The 24148-nt window shown below is 44.2% G+C and overlaps 1 long non-coding RNA gene across 1 annotated transcript; it reads left to right on the top strand.

Annotated features, from left to right (window-relative positions):
* The first annotated feature begins 1015 nt into the window (after positions 1-1015).
* On the top strand, positions 1016-22455 carry LOC147446261 (uncharacterized). Its single transcript, XR_015189932.1, has 3 exons — positions 1016-1292; positions 1692-1902; positions 21996-22455. It is a non-coding gene; the product is annotated as an uncharacterized LOC147446261 (long non-coding RNA).
* The last annotated feature ends 1693 nt before the right edge of the window (positions 22456-24148 follow it).

Here is a 24148-nt window from a genome sequence, read left to right as displayed (position 1 = left end):
TATCTTTGTTCACCACCATAATCTCCATAGCCATCATTGCTGCAAGTCCAAGAGCATAGCCACAGTTCTGATACTACTGCTGCAGACGGAAAACGCGGTGGCCCTGCAAAATAGAGAAAACAGCATATTGCAAGCCTATAAATCGACAAAGCTGAATACTTGTCAACCATCTTTGCACATATTCCATGCCATACGCAACATACAGAGACATAGAACGAGAGAGAGAAGAAGAACACGTGCAGATGCGGCTCCTAGAGCGGAGTGCCACACCTGATACCACTACTACAAATGGATACGTGGCTGCCCTGCAAAATACCCAAGATAACACAATATCTAGCATAGAATGACAAACCTACATACCTGGCAATTCCCATAGCATATAAACCGCGACGTATGCGAACAGAGAGAGACTGCGAGCAAGATCGAGCAAAAGAGCACGTGTAGACGCACTTCCTAGAGTGGAGTGCTATGCCAACATGGCGAGAGAGAAGAGAAGAGAGGGGAGAAGAATACACAGACACTGGGTGCAATCTCCCACCGTGCAAGAGTGACCATTTCTCTCTTGCACGTATTTCATTTATAGATTTCTTGAATGGTCAAATTGATTACAAATTGGTCGGCCAGACAGAAATGGCCAAAGCTCCTAAAGAGCACTTGAATACATAAAATATAATATCCTTTTTGCAATAGCCTAGCTCGGTCAAGCCTTTTCCACGTGTCAGCTGCAATAAATAGTAAAATATGAATTCCATAGCAAAAATGGTTGCCAATTTTTTATTTATAGTTAGTTTGCAAGAATTCACTTTTTATTAAACTGATAATAATGAATAAAGGTACCTTTTGCTACAATTATATTAAAATTAAGTCTTTTTCTATTCATAACAAACACTAAGTCATAGCGGATGTACAATGAGATCATAGGATAAAGATGTCCTAATTACGTGGTGAAATATAATACATCGTATTTTTTATTGCTTCTGTGTTGTGTCAATCAAGCTCTCTCTCTCAATCTTGCTCTTGTCATCCCTTCTCTGCACGCTCTCCCTCCCATGGCTGCTCACCGCCTGCACCCTCCATAGCCGGTCCTCAACAGATTGTATCAGAGCCTGGCTTTTCTTGGTAGCCCTTCGGCTTGTGCTCAACAACCACCACACGAGAGCAGCCGCTTGCAGAGGAATGGCACATGCACAAAATTGAGCTTGATTAGCAGCAACGAGGTCGCCTTGGCATGCTAAAGATTTCTCGACACTGCATCGAAGTCTATCTCGGATCTGCTACTCGCTGTCGACCAGGTTTTTGCCTTGCGTTGTCTAAAGCTGAGAGCTTGCCATCGTTTTTGTTTTAGTCACCTTTGTTCACACTTAAGGTTAAAATTATTCAAGATTCAACAATAAGAGCTCTTTTGTCCGCCCACAAAGAATTACCCCCTTCCCACGTTAGAGGTGGCTCATGTTGTGAGCAAGGATGACTGGTGAAGTTTGCTCCAACACTTTCTGCCCAACCAACAAGGTTATCCTTGTTACTTGCCTCTCAAAATGCCGTTCTTTTTTCACAAAAAAATTTGAATCAAGGTTATTAGTGTCAGCTTCTATAACTCAATAAGCCAAAGCCACTACAAACTGCAAATTGTTTTTGAAGGTTTTTTTTGTCAACACATCCTTAAGCGGTGGGCTACCGACATCTCATCACAGGTAGTGATTCTCTCAAGAAGTATGGCATCCAAAATTGACAAGTTTAATGGGTCCAGCTTCCACATGTGGAAAGTTAAAGTGAAAAGCTACCTGATGCGGAAAAACCTTTGGAGCGTTGTCCGGCCTCTTCCAACGGATGCAGGAGGTGCTTCTATTGCAATTACTTGAGCCCTATCTGCTGAACAACAAAAGAAAGACGAGCAAGCATTGGGTATTATTCTGACCTCTTTAGAAGATGATTTTATTCATTACCTAGATAATGTGCAATTGTCAAGTGCTGCTTACTTAGAATTAGATACCCTTTTCAGTGCCAAAGCCAAATATTCAAAAATGAGCCTCAAAATGGAATTATATTCTCTAACTATGCGTGATGATGAAAACGTAGCATCTTTAGCTGATAGACTGAAAAGCATCCGAACACAGCTCGTGTATGTTGAAGCCCCTATGCCAGATGAAGACCTTATAGCTGTTTTACTGAAAAATTTACCTACAAAATTTCATCAAGTTGTCACGGTTTTAAAAGAAAAGGATCCACTACCTTCTTTGGATGGTATTGTCAATTCCCTAGACGAAAAACGAGTCTCATGTATGAATTCTACCATAGTTCCTACTACATATGTGGCCAAAGGCTGCACTTCTACCGCTGTTGTAGCCAGACCATCTACTAGCATTAGACCATGTGCAATTTGTGGCCGAACCAATCATCAAACAAAGGTCTGTTTCAGCAAAAACCCTTGCACTCATTGTGGCAAAACGAATCATCCCTCCAATAAATGTTTCAAGAAGAGTAACAGACAGATCAATGTGATTGATGGTGATGTAGAAGCCCCGATGCTTCTAGTAGAAAGCGATGTCCTTTAAGTTCTAGTTTTGTGTTTAGTCATAGTCAATAAATTGTACGGGTTATAGACACTGCCACATACAGTGGTAAGACCTTTCAGTTTTCTGATAGGTCGAGTTCTTATTGTCTCACTCTAATTGTTGTTTGAGGGAAGTTCACACACACACCCATGTTGTTGTCAAGGGGGGCTTTTACTCATTGTATAAGAGATATTGAACTCTGCCATGGTATGTTCTCAGCCCATTGTCAAAGGTTTGGGCTTGAGGGGGGATTGTTGGGTTTCAAACCCTGTGATGTGGTGTCCAACCTATGTGGGAAGTGATGCAGGTGTAGCATGGCTACAATGTCACTTCACAGGAAAAACAGTTGGACATTTGGTTACAGTTGGTCTGGTTCACACTGGGCGGACCCTCTGGGCTGGGGAGTGACACGTTGCAGGGTACCGACAATGTTCTAGTGGACATCGTGGCCAGGTTACCACCACCACTCAGTTTGGAGATAGACTTAGCTGGCTGGACATTTATGAGCCGTTGGTGGCTCTTTATGATTGTAAATATGAGTAGTCGTTTTGGGTCATTATCATCATCATCTTCATATATGGTCCAACGTCGTCGTCTAGAGTAGCAAGTCTATACACACAACACATTGGCACCATCCCTGCACATCTGAGCCTCGACACTCCCATTGTACCTGTGAGTATTGGGTTGGAGCTGAGAGTGCTGCCATGCCAGAGTCTTTGTACTGGTTCTTTTGAGTTCGTCAAGTCCATATGTTTTGGTCTACTGTAGTACGTCTGTGTTGTGTCTCTGCGTTGTTTTGCTGTTTTCTATTGTTCCTTGTGTTTTCATTCTGTTTGAGTGAGATGTCACGCACATTGCACTGAGCAGCATCCACTGTAGAGAGCACGACAAATTATCCACACTACAGCAGACCACTCTTTTGTGGAGTTTGCATGGTAAAAAAGGAATGGTTAATGTTAGTTTTAGAAAACTTATATATGTAAGTGGTTCTCTAATATAATACATCGTATTTTTTATTGCTTATGTGCTGTGTCGACCAAGCTCTCTCTCTCTCTCTCTCAATCTTGCTCTTGTCATCCCTTCTCTGCACGCTCTCCCTCCCATTGTTGCTCACCGCCTGCACCCTCCATAGCCGGGCCTCAACAATACACACTCACACACACTCACTCTCCCCCTCTCTCTATATGCACACATGCTCTCTCTCTCTCTCTCTCTCTCACACACACACACACACACACACACACACACACACATGCACATACGCACTCTCAATCTCCCTATCTCTCTCTACCCCTCTCTCTCTCTCTCTCTCTCTCTCTCTCTCTCTCTCCCCCCCCCCCCCCACATGCACACACGCACTCTCAATCTCCCTATCTCTCTCTACCCCTCTATGAACACACGCTCTCTCTCTCATTCTCTCTCTCTCTCTCTCTCTCTCTCTCTCTCTCTGTGTGTGTGTGTGTGTGTGTGTGTGTGTGTGTATGTGTGTGTGTCTGTCTGTCTGTCCCCCACATGCACTCTCTCTCTCCCTCCCTCCCACACGCACACACACACTTTCTCTCACCCACTCACTCTCCCTATCTCTCTCTATCCCTCTATGCACACATGCACTCTCTCCCCCACATGCACACACACACTCTCTCTCTCCCACATACACACACACACACACTCTCCCACATGCACACATACACCCTCTCTCTCACTGACTCACTCTCCCTATCTCTCTCTATCCCTCTGCACACACACGCACTCCCTCCCACACCCACGCACACACACTCTCTCTCCCACACACACACATACACTCTCCCACATGCACACATACACTCTCTCTCTCTCTCTCTCTCTCTCTCTTTCACAAGCGCACACACACACTCTTTCACTCACTCACTCAATCTCCCTATCTCTCTCTACCCCTCTACAGACACATGCACACATACACACTCTCTCTCACACACACATGCACACACCCTATCTCTCTCTATGCACACATGCACACTCTCTATCTCTCTCTATAATTGCACACACACACATCCTCTCTCTCTCTCTCTCTCTCCCACACACCCTCTCTCTCTACATGCACACATGCACACTCTCTATATCTCTCTCTCTACATGCACACTCTCTCTCTCTCTCCCCCACACACCCTCTCTCTCTACATGCACACATGCACACTCTCTATATCTCTCTCTAAACATGCACACACACACACACACACTCTCATTCACTCACTCTCCCTATCTCTCTCTCTCTTCCCTCCCCCCACACACACCCTCTCTCTATTTTCTATGCACACCCACTCTCTATCTCTCTCACTCTACACATGCGCACACACACTCTCTCTCCCCTAGTCCCATCCACACACATGTCCCTCTCTCTCTGTCTCTCACCTCTCCCACACTCTCTCTCACTCACTCTCCCTATCTCTCTCTACCCCTCTACGCACACGCACTCTCTCTCTCTCTCTCTCTTTTCCACACGCACACACCTCTCTCTCTCCCCCCTCCCACATGCATACACTCTCTCTCTCTCTCTCTCTCACTCACTCACTCTCCCTATCTCTCTCTACCTGTTAGGCCAAGGGCAAACCCACGAGGGTCACGGACCCAGCCGACTGCTCAATGTGGACAAGGGGTTCTAAAAGCAGAAGGACAAGGGGCTATATAAAGGGTGGCAGGGCGGAAAACTCACCACGCAGCTCCATGGGTCATTCAGTGGTATCAGAGCTAGAGCTATTCTAAGCACAAGTTGTGGAGCTACTTTTGGAGTTCTTGCATGCTTTTGCATGTGCATGGACGTGGAACCGAGGAGGTTGACGAGGAGACCCATGTGCAGAGGCCCTAGGGTCGGACTCCGAGTGTAGGATGACCTCCATCTTTCACATTGCGGGTGGGCTCGCTAGGTTCGCAAGGTTGCAAGGAGGAGATTTTGACATTGTTGCGTTGCGAGGGGAGCACCACCGCGCCCCCTCTCTCTTCTTCTTCCTTGGCGCAATCGGCCACCATCACTCTGCTGTGTTTTTTGGGCCTTCTTTTCAAACAAAGGCGCCCACTTAGGGCACCTGGGTGACCACTCAAGTAGGAGAAGAGTGTGTGCCCACCATGGGCACACACCCCTCCAATAGCCATCACCAAAGAGCAAGGTGAATTGACTTATTGAAGCTAGCAAGGTTGAATTCAACATCTTGAAGGCCAACAAGCAGGGCTATTTTCAAAAAATTCAAAAACTTTCAGAATTTGGCAAGGACGATATTTTCAACTTTCACCGTCCTTGTGGCTTACAAATTCCCTCATAAACAAGGGAAAAAGCGACAAATAGGAGCGATTGCTGCAAAGTAGACGACTTTGATCGGAACTTATCAGAATCGACAAACTATCAAGTGATTTTTGCGAAAACACTACGGCCAATTCTTTTAACGGTTTGGAGATAAGGTATTGCTTTCTTTTTTAGCACAACACTTACCACCATGGATTCTGATGTTAGCATGCAGTATATGTTCGATTTTGAACAATCTCCACATGGTTCACCGATTGAAGCCTCGCGGTCAGATACTCTCATGGAGGGTACTCACGAGGCAACGGGAAGGGAATTGGACATCTCTCCAAGCCGAACTGCTCCTCTTTCACAGAGTATGTTTGACATTCTAGATGACAACAGTAATTTGTCAAATGCCAAGGAATATGTTACCCATCAATACTAGCAAAATTTTGACGATCATTTTCGCAAGTTAGACGTGCACATACAATTTTTGGCCACCCACGTGGAATCATTAATAAAGTTAGTACGCTCTTTGCTAGCGTCATCAGCTAATGCATCACCAACGACCCAAGGGGTCCTGCTCTCCAGCAAACATCAATGAGAAGAGCCCAAGGTTTTGACCAACGTGGCAAGAAAAAGGCAGTCAACCTCCGAGTTTCACAACGCAAAGAGCCAAAAACTTTGTTTCAATTGCTTAGGGCAACATCAATGAAAACATTGTCCACAGGAACGGGCTAATAGTGGTTCCCCATGAGTTCCCCATCGTACATGAACTTACTTTTTCATGCATTGCCATAGTAGGTTGGGAGGTTGTTTTAGGGTATGGATTGTCAATATGCTTTCTCACTGATCTTTTTTTTTTTTTTTGGGAACTTGAAAGTACCTATGTTTTTTGGCTCCACTTTTAGTTTTTCCATTTAAAACCAATCCTAATGGATAGGATTTGACCTCAGCACGGAGAGAGTATAAAGTTGAAGCTTAACCACTAGGCTATTCGCCTATGTTGCCCTTAGGGGTTCCCTTAAGCACTAAAAAAAATGAAACCCCCCCCCCCCCCCCCCCCCCCTTCCCCTTCCCTTTTTTTTCCCCACCCCTCCCTTTTCCTTTCTCCCCCCCCCCCAAAAAAAAAAAAAAAATAAATTAATGGCTTCACTCAAAAAAGTCGTTTTGGGCACCTAAAGGTACTATGTTTACACATTATTTCATGCAAGCACGGTGTCGTGCAGCTCCGCTGCCATGAAGAGAAAAAGAGCAAAGAAATGCAAGATAAGCTTCTTTAAAGCCTACACAACTAACGACCAGTGATCAGGGCTTGTTAACAAGCCAAGCCTAATGATTAATGTATTCTAGATGCGGCTTAAAAGGGCCAACATATGCCTTAATGATGCTAAAAATGAGTATGCTTGAAGTGAGCATAGATGGAAGATTATGACCTAGAATTGTAGTGCTTGAAGTGCTCTACCGGCCTGTCTTTACGGCTCGTCGATTGGAGCTGAAGAAGTTATTGCAGTTTGAAGTTTAAGTCGATTGCAAATCCGTACTGGATTGGGCAACTGCAGGCTGAGGTGACAAAAATGAAATGAATGCACGGGCCTAAAGTGCTCACTTTGTAGAGTGCGTCGATCTTTTCAGATCAGAGTTCCGGTTGCCAAGTTATTGACCGTTAAAGATTCACCGGGGGCCGGATCCGTGTCAGTCCGGTCGGCTCGGACGGGGTGCCATCTTGGAGATTTTGGCTCTCGATTGGATTTTGAAATGCAACAGAGTAAGTGCTCGACGAGAATCTTGTCTGAAATGTTATCTCCTGCAGTGCATTGATAGCAGGGTACATTGCCAGCAGCAGTACTATGATAGTCTACATGTAAGTCAAATGTGGTGTACGTCTCATAAAGTACAAAAAGTGCTTGAAGAGCTTCGTGTTCGGAATGTCATCTCTTGGAATGCAATGATTGCGGGATAACTCCAATAAGGCAGGACCGGGAAGCTGGATATTTGGAGTAGATGCAAAGAGAGGAAAACTCTCCGAATGCAATCACTTATACTTGCATATTGAAGGCGTATGGCACTGTCGGAAAAGTAATGCGGGCATCAAAATTCATGAGGATATTGTTAGTCAAGGACTGTTGGTGGAATATGTGTTGCTTTGGCCGCTATGCATGTCAAAAATGGTGCCCTTGTAGATTTGCTAGGCCACCCAAAGGCAACCAAGTGGCAAGGCCACCCATAAGCCTAAGTAAAATGGCCACCCAAATCTTTAATAAGGGCTTAAGTGGGGAATGAAGAGGGAGATAAAAAAAATAAGGGGAGATGGCGGGGATGGCAGAAAGCAAGCAGCGCAGGGCGGAGAAAAGAGATTGCGCTGGGCTGTAGAGAGCTCGGTTGAGCACGGCCAGGAAGGAGAAAATGCATAGCTCGCCAGCGCGCTCGATTTCGGTGCCATTGCTACCCGATTTGGTGACTCTCGAACTTCGACCCTGCCACATCATCGAACTCTTTCCCACGCCACGTCAGTCACGACGCCATGACTGCTTGGTGGGGCAAAAACTTGGGGAGCTATAAGTAAAGGGCATCAACGAAGGGAGTAAGGAAGGGTTCGAGGGAAGAAAAAAGGAGAGAGGGAACGCCTTTGGCAAGAGGTATTGCAAGATCAACAGGGCAAGGGTGGGCATAAGAAGAGGAGGCTATCAACGCGGAGAAGGTGGGGAAGAGCTCCATCTCTCTCGCTCACGTCCTCGAGGCAAGAAAGCTTTCCTCTCTCCCTTTCGAGCTTGAACAAAGAGAACAAAGCAAGGCTCTCTCTCTCTCTCTCTCTCTCTCTCTCTCTCTCTCTCTCTCTCTCTCTCTCATCCTTGAAGCAAGGGAAAACCAGGAGAGGGAGGTTACAACGAGGAAGAGTCAACAAGGAAGGTTGAAGAGCTTGGGAAGAAAGCGGAAGAAGGATCTTCGGCGAGGAGCTTGAGCAAGAAGCTGGCCGCAGCTTGAGCAATACAAGAGCAAGAGGGGATTCCAAGTGAGGCTAGAGCAAGCCAAAGAGGAGAAGGCAGTTCGAGGTCGAGGCTTGAGCAGACAAAGGCAAGAAGAAGGGATTTACAAGCAAACGGGAAGCTTGAAGTGAGCAAGCAGGATTGAGATGGCGAGCTGGGTCTTAAACCAAAGTAAGAGAAGAAAGAAGGAGAAGGCATGCACGGTAAACGAAGCAAGGAAAGAAGTAGGAGGAAGTTCAAACTAGAGAATGGCAATTAAGTCGGTCCAAAGCATTGATGATCGAGCAGAATCCACGAGCAATCGAAGTAGATGAAGCGACATGAGGGAATTTCTATCACCACCATCCATTAGAGATTGAATTAACATTTTGCTAAGTCTGGTGTTGTTAACGACCCGATTAATCCTGTAAACGAGAGCTTAAACTCCTAGTTAGCAGCTAATCCAAGTGACGGTGCTGTTAATAGCCCGCCTTGGCTAAGGACTAAGTTGTACTCAAAGTATTATTCAATTAATTGATGATTGCAGTGATTTCCAGAGTTATCAGTTGTTCTTGTTCTCTCTCTTTTACACCTCCCACAGCCAGAGGCCCGGCGCCTGCCCGGCTCACGTAGCGAACACATATCCCCTGACATATTTGGACGCCTTTGGCAGGAGGTATTGCAAGATCAACAGGGCAAGGGTGGGCATAAGAAGAGGAGGCTATCAACGCGGAGAAGGTGGGGAAGAGCTCCATCTCTCTCGCTCACGTCCTCGAGGCAAGCAAGCTTTCCTCTCTCCTTGTCGAGCTTGAACAAAGCGAACAAAGCAAGGCTTTGTCTCTCTCTCTCTCTCTCTCTCTCTCTCTCTCTCTCTCTCTCTCTCTCTCTCTCTCTCTCTCTCTCTCTCTCTCTCTCTCTCTCTCTCTCTCTCTCTCTCTCTCTCTCTCTCTCTCTCTCATCCTTGAAGCAAGGGAAAACCAGGAGAGGGAGGTTACAACGAGGAAGAGTCAACAAGGAAGGTTGAAGAGCTTGGGAAGAAAGCGGAAGAAGGATCTTCGGCGAGGAGCTTGAGCAAGAAGCTTGCCGCAGCTTGAGCAATACAAGAGCAAGAGGGGATTCCAAGTGAGGCTAGAGCAAGCCAAAGAGGAGAAGGCAGTTCGAGGTCGAGGCTTGAGCAGACAAAGGCAAGAAGAAGGGATTTACAAGCAAACGGGAAGCTTGAAGTGAGCAAGCAGGATTGAGATGGCGAGCTGGGTCTTAAACCAAAGTAAGAGAAGAAAGAAGGAGAAGGCATGCACGGTAAACGAAGCAAGGAAAGAAGTAGGAGGAAGTTCAAACTAGAGAATGGCAATAAAGCCGGTCCAAAGCATTGATGATCGAGCAGAATCTACGAGCAATCGAAGTAGATGAAGCGACATGAGGGAATTTCTATCACCGTCATCCGTTAGAGATTGAATTAACATTTTGTTAAGTCCGGTGTCGTTAATGGCCCGATTAATCCTATAAACGGGAGCTTAAACTCCTAGTTAGCAGCTAATCCAAGTGACGGTGCTGTTAACAGTCCGCCTTGGCTAAGGCCTAAGTTGTACTCAAAGTATTATTCAATTAATTGATGATTACAGTGATTGCTAGAGTTATCAGTTGTTCTTGTTCTCTCTCTTTTACACCTCCCACAGCCAGAGGCCCGACGCCTGCCCGACTCACGTAGAGAACACATATCCCCCGACAATGGCTTTTGATGAGTTATAGCAAGGTTTTTAGTCCATTAAGATGTTTTTTTCTTGCGTCTATTGATATGCCATTATTATAACATTTTGTTAGCTATGAGAATCTTGGTTTCTAACTTTGACAGACTTCTGGGAAGCAAGGTTTCAATTTTTAGCATCTTGCATTGCGACATCCTTGCAACAATACCAAGGGAGCATACATAGGCAACTGGGCCCTGCAAGGCCACAATTTCCAATTTTTTGGTTTTAAACTTTTCATTTGGAAAGATTTGTTGTACAAAGCAAAGTGCACTCATAGGGTTGATGAGATGCACAACATCTAACTTTTGTATGGCAACCACCCTGGCACATAGGTTTAGGAATTTACCAATGTCGGGATATAAGTTCCCCCATTACATATGTGTTGTTGTTTATAGAATGTGCAAGGCACTTTTGGTTTTGGTGCACCCTGTTTAGACAGTCATTATAACCAAGGATTTTACCTTTTCATGGTTTGCTCTTTCGCTATGACATCCAACTATGTTAAAGTTTATGCCTTGGGAGCCAGTGTTCGACTCAGCTGAATCTTTGCAAGCGGTTCATCCGGTCTGGGTAGAGTTTGTGGGACTACCTAGCTGGTTGTGGGATAATCTCAGGATGCTTGCTAGCCAACCGGGCACACCCTTATTTATACCTAGTAAGAGAGGGTTTGGAAAAACTTCAAATAGGGTTTGTATAGGATGGGATTTGTGTAAAACGCCACCTAAAAGCATGGTTATCAATGTCGGAGCTGGGCTTGTTACCATTCCGCTAAACTTTGGAACTTACTTTGGGGCATGTTTTAAATGCAACAACTTTGTTCACTTCGCCGGGGTTTTCCCATTCAATTCTAATGATACTACAGCTCCGGCAGTACAGGGCCCCAATAAAATGGAATCCCCGATGGGAGGGCTGGAGAAGCAGGGAGACAATAATGAAGGGACAAATACAGGAAAGGATGAAGGAGGGATGGTGTGTGAGAAAATGGATAGAAGATGCAGGACAAGATGGTGGAAGAATCGATTCCCATACAACGAGCTTCTGAAGGTACATGCAATATTAACAGGATCATTACTCGCGCTACTACCCCCAAATTTATGACAGTAACAACGGAGACGGCTGTCCAAGTCCCTGGTCTGAAAAGAGCCAAAAGAGTGAAGGTGGTGGCAAGAGACTCCAAAGTGTTGCACGTTGTCAGAAAAATGGAGATGATAGGATCTAATTCATCCTCTACCCCTTCGAAAGGAGGGAGGTTCATTATCCCTCTGCACAATCCATTTGCAACACTGCAAGAAAAGAAATTCTCTTACTTGGAACCCCCGGATTCTCCTGAGACCAAGGAGAAGGGGGGAGGGAGGAATGATTCGGATGTTGAAGAATTCGTTCTGCTATCCCAATCAACCCCGTATTAATGATGGAGTCACTCACTATCCAATCTTGGAACGTAGAGGGGTTGAAAACCCGGAAGAAGAGTACCCTTTTCTGGGAGGAAATAAAAAAGGAGAAGACAGTCAACTTTTGGGCCATTCAGGAACACCATCTAGACGCCCACAACAAGAGAAATCAGATGCTAGGAAAGAAAATCGTATTCTATGGAGAAGGAAATAACGCCTTCAGTGGCGTCCTCAACATTGTGGACAGAGAATTGGAGCCGAAGTTGGTTCTTAACCACCCATCCGGCAGGATCCTGGGGACTAGAATCAGATGGGAAGGGCGTCCCCTCACCATTCTGAATGTGTACGGCCCTTGCAATGCAAAAAATAGAACCAAATTATGGATGCATCTCAGAGATACCCCTATTGAAGGGGAGTGGTTTTTGGTTGGTGACTTTAACATGGTAGAAAAGAGCAGGGATAGAACAGGATCCTTCAGTGTGCTGGCTGGCTCTGAAAGGTCTAAATGGAAAAGTTTGTCCGAAAAGTGGGCAATGATTGATTTATGGGATGTTGGCCCATGGAAGAGCACGCTTGGGGTTCACCTACACAAGCCTTCAGTACGCTCGCACTACCTCCAGACTGGACATATGCTATTGCTCGCACCAAGCTGACTGGATACCGACACTAATGGAAATGAAGGTAGTCCCAACAACAATCCTCTAGGACCACATTCCTCTGAACATTCAATTTAAGAAGAATAAAGAGGAGGAGCAGGTCCCAAGAGGTTAAAAAAAACTGTTGGTAATAGAAGCACACCTTTTCAAAGACCCTCTATTCAGGAAGATGTCGGCTGCAACAAGCACAATGCGTTGGACCTCTTTGCTTGGAGCATCCAGAAAGCAATAAAAACCTCGGGCCCCTGAACCAAGAAAGCTAGGGAGGATCACCTGCTGCATCTTTTAGCAGAGGTACAATTGCTTACCGTTATAAAAGCCAATGGGCATGCTACTGAGGGCGAACACAAACGATGGCTTGAAGCCAAATTGCACCTCGCTAATGAGCAGGTAGAAGATATCAAAAAGGCTAGACTTCTCTCTAGGGATATTTATTTGCAACTGGAAGCCTCCAATCAAGCTCATTTTTTTAGGGCTCTAAAAATCAAGAAGAGCCGGGGCCATGTCCGCTCAGTCGATGATGAGAAAGGGACAGCAATTCATAACCAGGATGAAATGGCTGGTATGATGCTGAGCTATCTCAGTCAAATCATTGGACGGCCGGAGACCCAGTCCCAAGAAATGGAGGAAGCCAGAGGGACCTTACTACAGAGTGTTAAAAAGGAAATTCCCCACTCAAAAGCTAATAACTTGGAACGGGCATTTTTCGAAGATGAACATTCACTAGCATTGCAAGACCTTGGCAAGGAAAAGTCCCCTTGTTGGGATGGGATGACGATGGAATTCTACACAGAATTTTGGGATGATCTCAAGGCCCCAATCACAAGTTTGGCCAATAAAGCGATGGTCGAAGGGTCGTTGGAGACAAGTGTGAAGAGAGGGCTTATCAAGCCCATCCCAAAACAGATCTGCTGCTCTAAACTTCAACATTGGCGCCCTCTAACGATGATGTCGGTGGCCTACAAAATTATAGCTAAAGTAGTGGACCTCAGACTAGCCCCCTTACTAACCAAGATCATCTCCCCCCATCAACATGGTTTCATTAAAGGAAGGTCCATATACGATAACATCTTGGCAGCGATGGTGGGCATAGAATACGCAACTATCACAAAGCAGGAGTGTATTCTGTTGCAGTTGGACCTGGACAAGGCCTATGATAGAATAACATGGACATATATAGAAGCCACCATGGAAGCTCTAGGCTTTGGGCTGTGCCTCTATCTGATGGTTCGTGTAATGGGGGCAGGAAGCCAGTAAGAGATCCTATTTAACGGTATAATTGTGGGCTCTTTTGAGGTTAAAAGGTCTATTAAACATGGATGACCTCTTGCCCCCCTACTTTTTGCCATAGGATCACATCCTCTGATCACGACGCTCGAAGCTAGTGCAGAACGCGGGGAGGTGCAAGGCCTTGTTTTACCAGGAAATAGACAACTCCTGGAAAAACGTTTTGCAGATGATTCTCTCCTCTTCTTGAAGGAGTGTCCCCAGGTCATCAGAAAATCTCTAGAGATTGTACAAATGTTCTCGGTAGCTTCGGGGTCCCAATGTAATATAGAGAAGTCAAGGATGATTTCCCTATCAGAAAATGACTCATTTGATCCTTCTGTCTGGTCAGGGGAGATTGTCACAAAAGGAAAGATCTTTAGACACTTGCGAGCCCCCTTGGGGGCGGATGTAACTCACAAGCAAATATTTGAATGGGTGCTTGGAAAAAAAAAAAAAAGAGTAGGTGGGAGTATGCTCTTCTCCCATTTCCAAGTCGGATAAAAGTGATGAATGCCTTCATGATTCCTTATATTGCCTTCACTAGCCCGCTTCTCAAGATGGCTAAGTGTCACTGGAAAGAGTTCTTAAAACCGGAAAATTTTTTTAATGGAAAAATAACACGAAATCTTCCAGGCCATGGCAATGGGCCAGTTGGGAATCGGTTGCTTGGTCGGGGAATCAAGGAGGCCTCGGGATTCCTAACCCTGTGACCCATGCAGAAGCTTGTTGCGCCAAATTTGTTGTTTCCTTGCCTAAACAGGATCAAGTTTGGGCAGTTATGATCAGAGATATGATAGAAGCAACTAAACTTGGCTCGAAGGGAGGAAAGTGGAGAGGGGTGGAGGTTCATGACAAGCTGCTTGCCCCGGCGTGGTCTACCTTAAGACTGGGGGGCAGCTCAAGAGAGTTGGTAAGAAAATGCAATAGAGTAGCAAGAGTCTTAAAGTGGGGGGAAGAAGCCAGATACTTCAAGAACTCCATCCTACATTGGTCCCCTGGCTCTCCAAAGTTGTAGATCCGCCACAAACTCCCTATTGGATTGAGACAGCAAGGAAGCTGAATAATAAGGGTCTGATCCAACATGAGCACTTTTAGGACAATGTCAACAAGAGTTGGAAAAACATTGACCTTATGATTGCCCAAAACCAACTCAATAGCTTGGAGGTCTTGCTTGTCCACAAAGTGATGAAAGAACTTGACAATCTAGTGATGCCAATCTGTGACTCGGAGTTGGACTGGAAAGCCTGGAAATGGCCCGAAAGCAGTCTCTTGGGGAAACCCCATACCAAAATCATTTATCAGACAATGATGCAAAAGAAGAATTGGTCTAGCCCCCTTAATAAGCTATGGAAAAAGCAATGGCCGGAGGAAAGGTGGGAGCATGTAATGGAGAACATATGGAAGCCAAAGGTTCCACAGTACATGAAGGTTTCTTATGAAAGGTTATTTGGGGTGATCTACTGACGAGGGTGAAGATTCAGGAGAGAGGGATTGGGTCAGATCGATGCTTGGGGTGCAGGTTGACTAGTGAAGATCTGGCCCACCTTTTCATGGACTGCTCAGCTATAAAAGGCCTCGCAGGGAAAGTATGCAAGTGGATCAAGAGAACATGGAAAATTAGGTTTTTCAAGACTGACCTATGCTTTGGAGGTAAAAACTCAGGTATTCCTGCACTCCTCCTCAGCTCCCAGATTGTGAGATACATCTTCTTTTATAATGTATGGCAAACAAGGAACCGCCGTGTTTTTGAAGGAGGATTTGAGGTGGCAAGCTTCACATAAATTATACAGGAAAGCAAAGTGCTAATATGGGCACTCGGGCGCAAGCATCACTCGGAGGATTGGTCTAGGACTACTTGTGCCTTGTTGTCAGCATACGAAATACCTGGGACGGGGGCAAACCTTGGCCATCGGTAGGAGTGGCTGCCCTAATAGCCACTGTTATTATGATTCCTGGATGTTGTCATGGCTTAATATGAGCATGGCAAAACCTTGTAATTTTTTCGGCTGCTCAATATAATTCACTCACAATTGTGCGTTTTGCTATAAAATAAAAATAAAAATTTATGCATCTCAAGTGAACTACTCAATGTGATCCCATTATTATTTTGGCTTTTAGGTATTTATTTTACTTATTTGTCAACCTCTGGGTAGGGCAATTTCGTGAAGGTGCTATATATAACAACCCCCCAGGCCCCATTGTAGTTTGCTTTCAATTGCCAAGGTTACATTTCGTTCGAACTCTTTCTCTCATTCTTCTCTCTCTCTCGTGTGCTCTCCCGGTGTTCATTGCTTCCGCATTGTCAACTCTCACATGGTATCAGAGCACGCAAGAAGTTCTCCCATCGTCATTGTTGTCACCTTCGCTAGGCAGCATCCCTCCCAAACGTTGCATTTTTGGGGCCCTTGGTGTGCTGTAAACAACCCTAGCGATGCCCTCGAACTCTGTTCCCGCCTCCTTATCGCCATCCAAACTACCAGCACTAACGCTAGCGTTTCTAAGGTGAAGCAGACCCACCACATCGTTGGACTCCTCCTTCCGTGCGTAGCATCTTGAGAGGCGGCTTTAGTTGGCATCCATGACCCTAAGGCCCTGACTTGCATTTCAAAATGCCAGTCGTGCAGCAAGGCCAGAGATCCCTTGAGCACACAACCCCACCTATCCCAAGCATTGCCATCAATCAGCATTTTGAAACGCTACTTTGGCAAAGTTTGTGGGGCATTTTTGCGAAGCTTTCGAGGTTTTGATTTGGCCTAGTTGGACACCAAGTGAGAATCTCTTAAGGAGTCTTGGAGCATCCCAGAGGAATCCAAGGACGAGCTTTGGGACAAGAGAGGGCGGCTTGGACGAGGTTTAGAGGAGTGATTTTGGAGAGCATATTTGACGAGCTTTGTAGAGCAGTCTTGGAGAGTTGAGTGCTTTGTTTGGTGATCGGCTTCGAGGTCTTGCGTTCATCTATGGAGCACGACAAGGCGAGAATATTGCAACTTCACCATGGCCCCACATTGCAAGATTGCCACCGACAAATTGAACGGAGATAACTACGCCCATTGGAACTTGATGATGCGACTGTTTTACTCGAAAGGCCCCACCTTCAGGACAACGAGCATGAAAAATCGTGTGTCGATTGAGATGCTAGCAATGCGAAGGCAATGTCGGCTATTGCGGAATCTCTCACAAAAGAAATTTCTCCAGCCATTCAAAATTTTAAAACTATGAATGAAATGTGGTTCAAGCTTGTCGGAATGTTTGATCAGGATTCCATGATGCGAGCAGTCACCCTTCTTGGACAGTCATTTTCCATCAAGTTTACACCCGAGAGCTCCATGCAATCATTTCTTATGAAGGTGAAGGTTATACACGATCAACTATCGGCGATGAAAACTGTACTGACGAGTACTCAATTAGCTGCCTTGGTTCTCACAAAATTGCCTGAGGAGTACAAGATGGTGTCTATGACACTACGGCTACAAATCACGAAGGAAAAGTTGGACTTTGATGATCTCAACTCATTTCTCATTGAGGAGGAAGCCGTGTTGGTCACTCAAGGCAAAGTTTTCATTTCTGATACAAGTAGTGAAGCACTTGCTACTTTGGATTCCAGAAAGAATACCAAGGTCCATTGTTAGAATTGTGGGAAGTGCGGTCATGTGGCCAGGAATTGCAAATCCCCAAGCAAAGACAAAGGCTCCACAAAGGACAAAGGCAAGGGCAAGCAATATGAGGAAAGCAGTGATGATGACACAGGGAAGGATGTCGTGGCATCTATTGGTGTGGGGATGACCACACTGGCACATGTTCCACCTTTCTAGTCCTGTGGTGCTTTCGCATTGTCAACTCTCACAAACTACCATATCACAGGCATAGTAAGCTAGCTATTTTCATGATACAGTCAATTTGCTACTGTCACGATCACACCCAAGGCTAATCTCTACACCATGCCTTGCATGCACACTAGCATATGCAGGGGGGCTCCGAGCCGCATTCAAGATGGGAAAAAGGCAAGGACTCACTGATTGGCAAGTATTTCCCATTGCAGTAAGGCAAGTTCAGGCACAGCCTGTCACTTGTTATGCACATTTCTTCTTGCCTACCTTCACTCGCTGAAGGCGGCACATGTGCTTAGCATGGATGACCACCAGTTATAGATAATTTAAGGAATATTTCTCAGTGCAACATGCTCTCTCTCTCTCTCTCTCTCTCTCTCTCTCTTTTCTATCTCTCTGGCAAGATACAGTTAGTGGGTATGGTAAAAGGATCACTCTTTGGACTAAGAGCCAGAATTAGTGAAGACGCCACCAATATTCGTGTTCATTGGTTAGTATATTACATACTCATTTGAAATTGGCATAATAGATCCCTCAGGGCTCAGTGCCATATGCACTACGAGTCATGGGTTTTGGAAGGGCTACAAGCTATGTATTTTTCATCTATGGATTTTTGTTCAAAAGGTAAGATAGACCTATCTAATGGTGCACCGAACAACTTTAATGGACTAGCAAGAGGCTTGCCATTACTGACTTTTTGGGTGTCACTCTAGCACTACATATTTTAGTGTAAAGATCCAGTTGGGGATTTGATGATCTTATACCCGTATCGACTTATCTATACCATAGGGTATGGATGTAGTAAGTGTGTTAGCCAGCATGGCTATCCACAAGAATCCAAGGGTATACACTTTTATGTCAAACACCAATCCAATTGTGAATAAGATTCCAAGGATATCTTGTTTCTCAACACTGCAGGTGTATCTAGAAACACAGTTTGGGGTAAGACCCAGTTTATGATTCCTCTATCACTCCATAAGTGTTGAGGGTCAATGTGAGACACCATCACTTTCCTTCCTCGGACAAGAAATTCCTTCTCTATGAAGGGGTAATCAGTAAGTCCTTTCTAGACTCTCACCAAGGGAGTTGGATTGCCATGATATACCAAAGGGTTTTGATTGCCAAGGCAACACCAGCCACTAAAATTTCTCCTAGTACTATGTGCTTAAAATGGTCTAATAGACGGATGTGACCAGCACCTAAGGACTCTGTCGTGACACATCATTAGTAAACAGGCGCCAGTATTAGTCCTAGTGACTCATATTCTCCACATGTGGAATATGTCTCTAAGAGTGATGTCAATAAATATGACATCCTACAAATATGAGATGTATTTGTGTGTGGAGGTAACTCCAAACACTTAATGAAATGAGTGAGAGATCATATAAGTGCTCCACACTGGCTAAACCGAACTCCATGAGTTCCTAGACCATGTTGTACACCAAGTGCCCAACAACATGTGCCAAACAAATCCTACCACATAGGTTTGTAAAATGTTACAAGAAGGAACCAACCCATCATGGTATCTAGATGAATAGTTAGGGGAGAAAGTGACTTACTTTCTCAAAATACTATGCTCTTACATGACCTTGTCATGTGGCTAAAGAGAAAATGAGACGAAAGCCTTCTAGCTCATACACCCCTCTAACAAAATCAAGTAAACTTATTTGGAAATCAAACTGAACCAAAGAATAGATACTGACAATGAGGTAGATAATATCGTATACTCACCCAGATGGCCAGTGCAGTTTTCCACTTGGAAAGAGATAGTACCAAAATTCCTTTGACCTGTGAAACACTAGAATAGAGATTAATAAAGATAAAGAAATTGAGATTGTTAACCTGTGTACAGACTTGTTGAGGTTACAAGTATTGTAAACAACATTGATGGATGGTTGTTTACATTTAAAGCACGCTACTGCTGGTACCTAGATGTGATTGAGTGTTCACATGGTCCAACTTTTGATACAAGGTATTCACGTAGTTACCGTGGAAAGCCTCGTCATGGAGTTGCAGGTTCAGATGGGTTTGTGTTAAAAGCATGCACACTAGGTGTTATGGGCCATAGTTTTTAACACAAGTTTTTTTGCAACGACATGCAACTTCATGGACAAGATAACTTACAATGCCTATTGCACCATCGGTGCAATATTGCTATGAGATTTTTTATGTGGATCTACCAGATACCATACAAGGATGCACTTAACCAAGTTGGTTGATCACAATCTGTATAGCTTGTATGGATTGTACCACACTTTTGTAAGTAATTACGACTCCACATTTACCAGTTGTTTTGTGCAGGACTATCTATAAATAGTTGGGAAGAAACCCACAACCATATCTATTACCACTCATCTAAAGATCGATGGGCCATTGGTAAGTATTTCCCTAGTGCTAATGGATATGCGAAGAGCATACATTAGAAATGAGAAGCAACCCAATTGGCAAAGATTATCTTTCTAATTTGGAGTTTGCTCATCATGATCACATACCTACTATGATTAGATTTAGTCCTTGCTTGTTATTGCTCGGTTTCCAACCCAGATCATTAGTTTTAATGAGGTTGCGGACTATCTATAAATAGTTGGGAAGAAACCCACAACCATATCTACTACCACTCATCTAAAGATCGATGGGCCATTGGTAAGTGTTTCCCTAGTGCTAATGGATATGCTAACAACATACATTAGCAACGAGAAGCAACCCAATTGGCAAAGATTATCTTTCTAATTTGGAGTTTTCTCATCATGATCACATACCTGCTATGACTAGCTTTATTCCCTGCTTGTTATTGCTCGATTTTGAACCATGATCATTAGTTTTGATGAGGTTGCCAATGCCAAGAATCGATAGCAAGTCAAGGCCTTGGTTGGTGCTGATGTCAGTAGGTTAGTTACTTTCATGAACCATTGTGATGCGGTATTCTTGCATGTTCTAGTACCTTTGGATCGTCTGCCACCGGATTATGCATTTGGGCACATCTTAGTTATTGTAGTAACTCATTTAGACTGCTCAAGTGAGTGGTAAATTGAGTCTACACGCTATTGTATTCATCCAGTTTTGGATACCAACGGTTGCAAAGGGACAACAATTTAGAAAATCAAGATGTTTTTCTTGGTTTCATTGAACCTCTTACTGAACTGTGTACGGATCACATGCACAACTGGACCTTTGTAAGATGCAACTATGGAAAAAATTAGTGTTCTTGCATAGTTCTTGCCACTTTTGTTTTTGAGGACGAAAACGCTTCTCCAAGGGGGGGGTAATGTCAAGCCAAGGGCAAACCCATGGGGGTCACGGACCTAGGCCAAAGGTCGGCTGCTCAGTGTGGATAGGGGGTTCTAAAAGAAGAAGGCCAAGACCTTATATAATAGGTTGTAGGACGGAGAACTCAATATGCAGCTACTTGGGTCATTTCACTACCCCTTTTTCTACATGCACACACACTCTCTCCCCCCTCTCCCACATGCACACACACACACACACACATACACACTTCAGCTCTCTCTATCCCCTCTCTCATACGCACACACAATCTCTCTCTCTCTCTCTCTCTCTCTCTCTCTCTCTCTCTCTCTCTCTCTCTCTCTCTCTCTCTCTTTATCCTTCCCCAATGGAATCGAGGTGGTGAAACAGAGAGAAAGTGTGTGCATGTGACTGTGCATGTCCAAAGTGACACACACACACTCTTTCTCTCACTAAGTGGGGCCACGTGTCATTGGCCAAGTGATGCATATATTGCCAGAGTCTGGCAATACACGTGTCTCCCAGGTGGTGACGCGTGGCATCGTAGGGGGAGGTAGAGAGTGTGCATGCGACTGTTCATACGCACAATCACACACACACACACACACAATCTCTCACCAACCCTCCCTCTCTCTCCCTTACTTATACCCCCTCTCTCATTCACAACTTGGCTTGCTTACGCCTTGATTTCAAAAGATATTTTTCTGCTAGTAAGGAAGTCTTTTATAAAAAATCTTGTGGAATAAGATTCATTTGTTATTTAACTAGTGTGTATACTCTGGGAGGTCACCCAAAATAAATGTGCCTATCACGTGGGTTTAATAAGAAGATATTTGTTAATCCAAAAATTGCCAGATTCTTATTTATAGAGGGGTATCATTTAAGGAACCCCAAAAGAAAAAGTTAGAAATTGAATAATCATGAAAAAATTCACATATAAGGTATTTTCAGAATACCCGTTGAACACATGTGATATAGCAGTTATACATGCAGTGAACACCTAAGTGAGTGAGTAAGTGTGTGTTTATTTCAATGGAGGTATGCTATGCTAGATGGAAAATGCGGCCTTTAACGTCATTTTGAACTAGTATAAACAGGTGCCAAACGCTATTGGTGTATCTCTTGGTGCAGCTCAATTGGGACTCTATGCTTTTTACAAGAACTATGCCCCTCCCCCTCCCCCTCCCGCTCCCCCAGAAGTACATCCATCATAAGCTAGAAAATTGAGGTGAACTTTACTATAAGAGGAGGTCTGGTTTACAAAAGTGTGGGGATTTTGTCTGTACCGAAATTGAACATGATGGGCTGCAAGATTGGTAGCCTTGATCCTCATATGTAACAGCATCGATAGTGAAAACTCTTTGCATCATTGGGGGACTCAATTGGATCCAAGAGCCGCAATTATGGACTAAGCTCGAAGTTTGTAGTGAAGTTATCCACAATTAAGAACTAAGATAAAAGTTTGTAGTGATGTGATCTACCGTTAAGCATTTGCTTTATGGATGTTGTATGTCCTCTCAAGCCTACATGTTTCAAGGTATTTTGATTGACATATCTCCATAGCCATACAAAATACACAGTTCAAGAGGCAACTTTCATTACTTTTACTACTTTGACAAGGCAGATGTTTTTAGAATTTCTTGTTGCTACTTTTTGCTGTCTAATGTTTTGGACATCCTGTGAAAGAGGTTGAACTTAGTAACACCATGGGAAAGTAGATGTTTGAGGCCTCTTGAGGTTGCTTCTACAAAAAAAAAAACTTTTGTTCTCTCATTAAGTCTCTTTCCTTCTTGTCTTTACTGCTAAAAGTTGGATAGGTTTCCCAATGGGTAATGTTTATTGGGACTATATTGGAGGTGACCAAGAAGATGCGCCAAATTTTCAATTGGAATAGGCCTACTCCTCAGTAGGTAAATGCCTTCAAGGTTTGAAATGAAGGAGCATAAAATTTAATGTACTTGTTATCCATTAGTATGCAGTTTGGGCACATATAGGATGCTAGTACCCCAAACGAGGCCAAGAACAATTTGGTCTTACTAGTGAGGCGGTCCGGGGCGGGAAACAAGAATAGTGGCCTCTAAGCACCTTTCTAGGCTCCCATGCTGCTCAATTGGATTGGGGTTGGAAAAAACAACAAACACACACACAAACCCGCAACCTAGCCCTACACAAATTTGGGGCACCACCGAGTTTTGGATGCGAACTAAGATGCATAAAGAGAGAGAGAGAGAGAGAGAGAGAGAGAGAGAGAGAGAGAGAGAGAGAGAGTGCTCGGGTTGCTTTGAAATGTATCGGCAGTGATCAAGCGAACACAATTATATATGTAAGAAAGAGAGAGAAGGGGGAGGGGGCGCTTGTTGCATTAATACCTTCTTACAAATCTGTCATGACCAATCAAAGTAAGATTAGTATTTGTTCAACATAGCTTGAGTAAATTACACCACAACAAATCACAAGAAAAGCCACCCCAATCACTGTCTTAAGGCCAGGGGAGTCCTCTCCACCCTGTCACCCTCTTACAATATGTGGGACTTATGGCTAAATTGATGACAACACCCAGAGACAAGCTATCAAGAACTTAAATAAAACACCAAGACACTTACACATCATTGTTGTCCATGACTTTACCTTGGAAGAGAGACAAAGTATCCATGCTTAGTCCAAATCCACCCTCCTTGATTCAGAAAATGTTGGGCTTACACTAGTAGGAGAAATGATAGATTTCCTACTCTCAATTGAATGATCACTCTCTCTTACAATGGCATAGAGCTCCCTTGCTAATCACCCCTAATACAACACATGCATATGCATAAGCCAATGAGCTTCCACTCAAGAGCTCCTTCTCAAGAGGTTGAGCTTGGCTTCTCAAGCTATAGCATAGTGCTCTTGCTTATGGCCCTCCCTTTTGTGCTAACTACACCCTTCTTTTATAGCAATTTTGAGGGCTAGGGTTACTCCTCTAACCATGGTTGGGTTAGATTTTCAGAACTTATCTAATTTCTTTTGCTTCAAATTATCAAGAAGTTGGTGGGGATAGATGAAGGAAAGAGAGAGGAGAGAAGTGGAGGTGATAGGACTTTTCATAGTAGGTTAGTGTTAGTAAATTAGTAGAGTTAGTATTTTTATTGGTTTACGAATGGAATTGGATATTTACAATGGGAGTATCCATGTAGGATACAAATAAGGAAAAAAAACTCTTAATAGGTAAGAAAATATGGATTTCTTACAATGTTGATGCTCC

Source organism: Adiantum capillus-veneris, chromosome 12, assembly GCF_014529385.1.
Source record: "Adiantum capillus-veneris isolate H3 chromosome 12, ASM1452938v2, whole genome shotgun sequence".
In the NCBI taxonomy this organism is placed as follows: domain Eukaryota; kingdom Viridiplantae; phylum Streptophyta; class Polypodiopsida; order Polypodiales; family Pteridaceae; genus Adiantum; species Adiantum capillus-veneris.
Note: the sequence above shows the minus strand (reverse complement) of the source record. Positions and strands in the feature narration are given on the sequence as shown.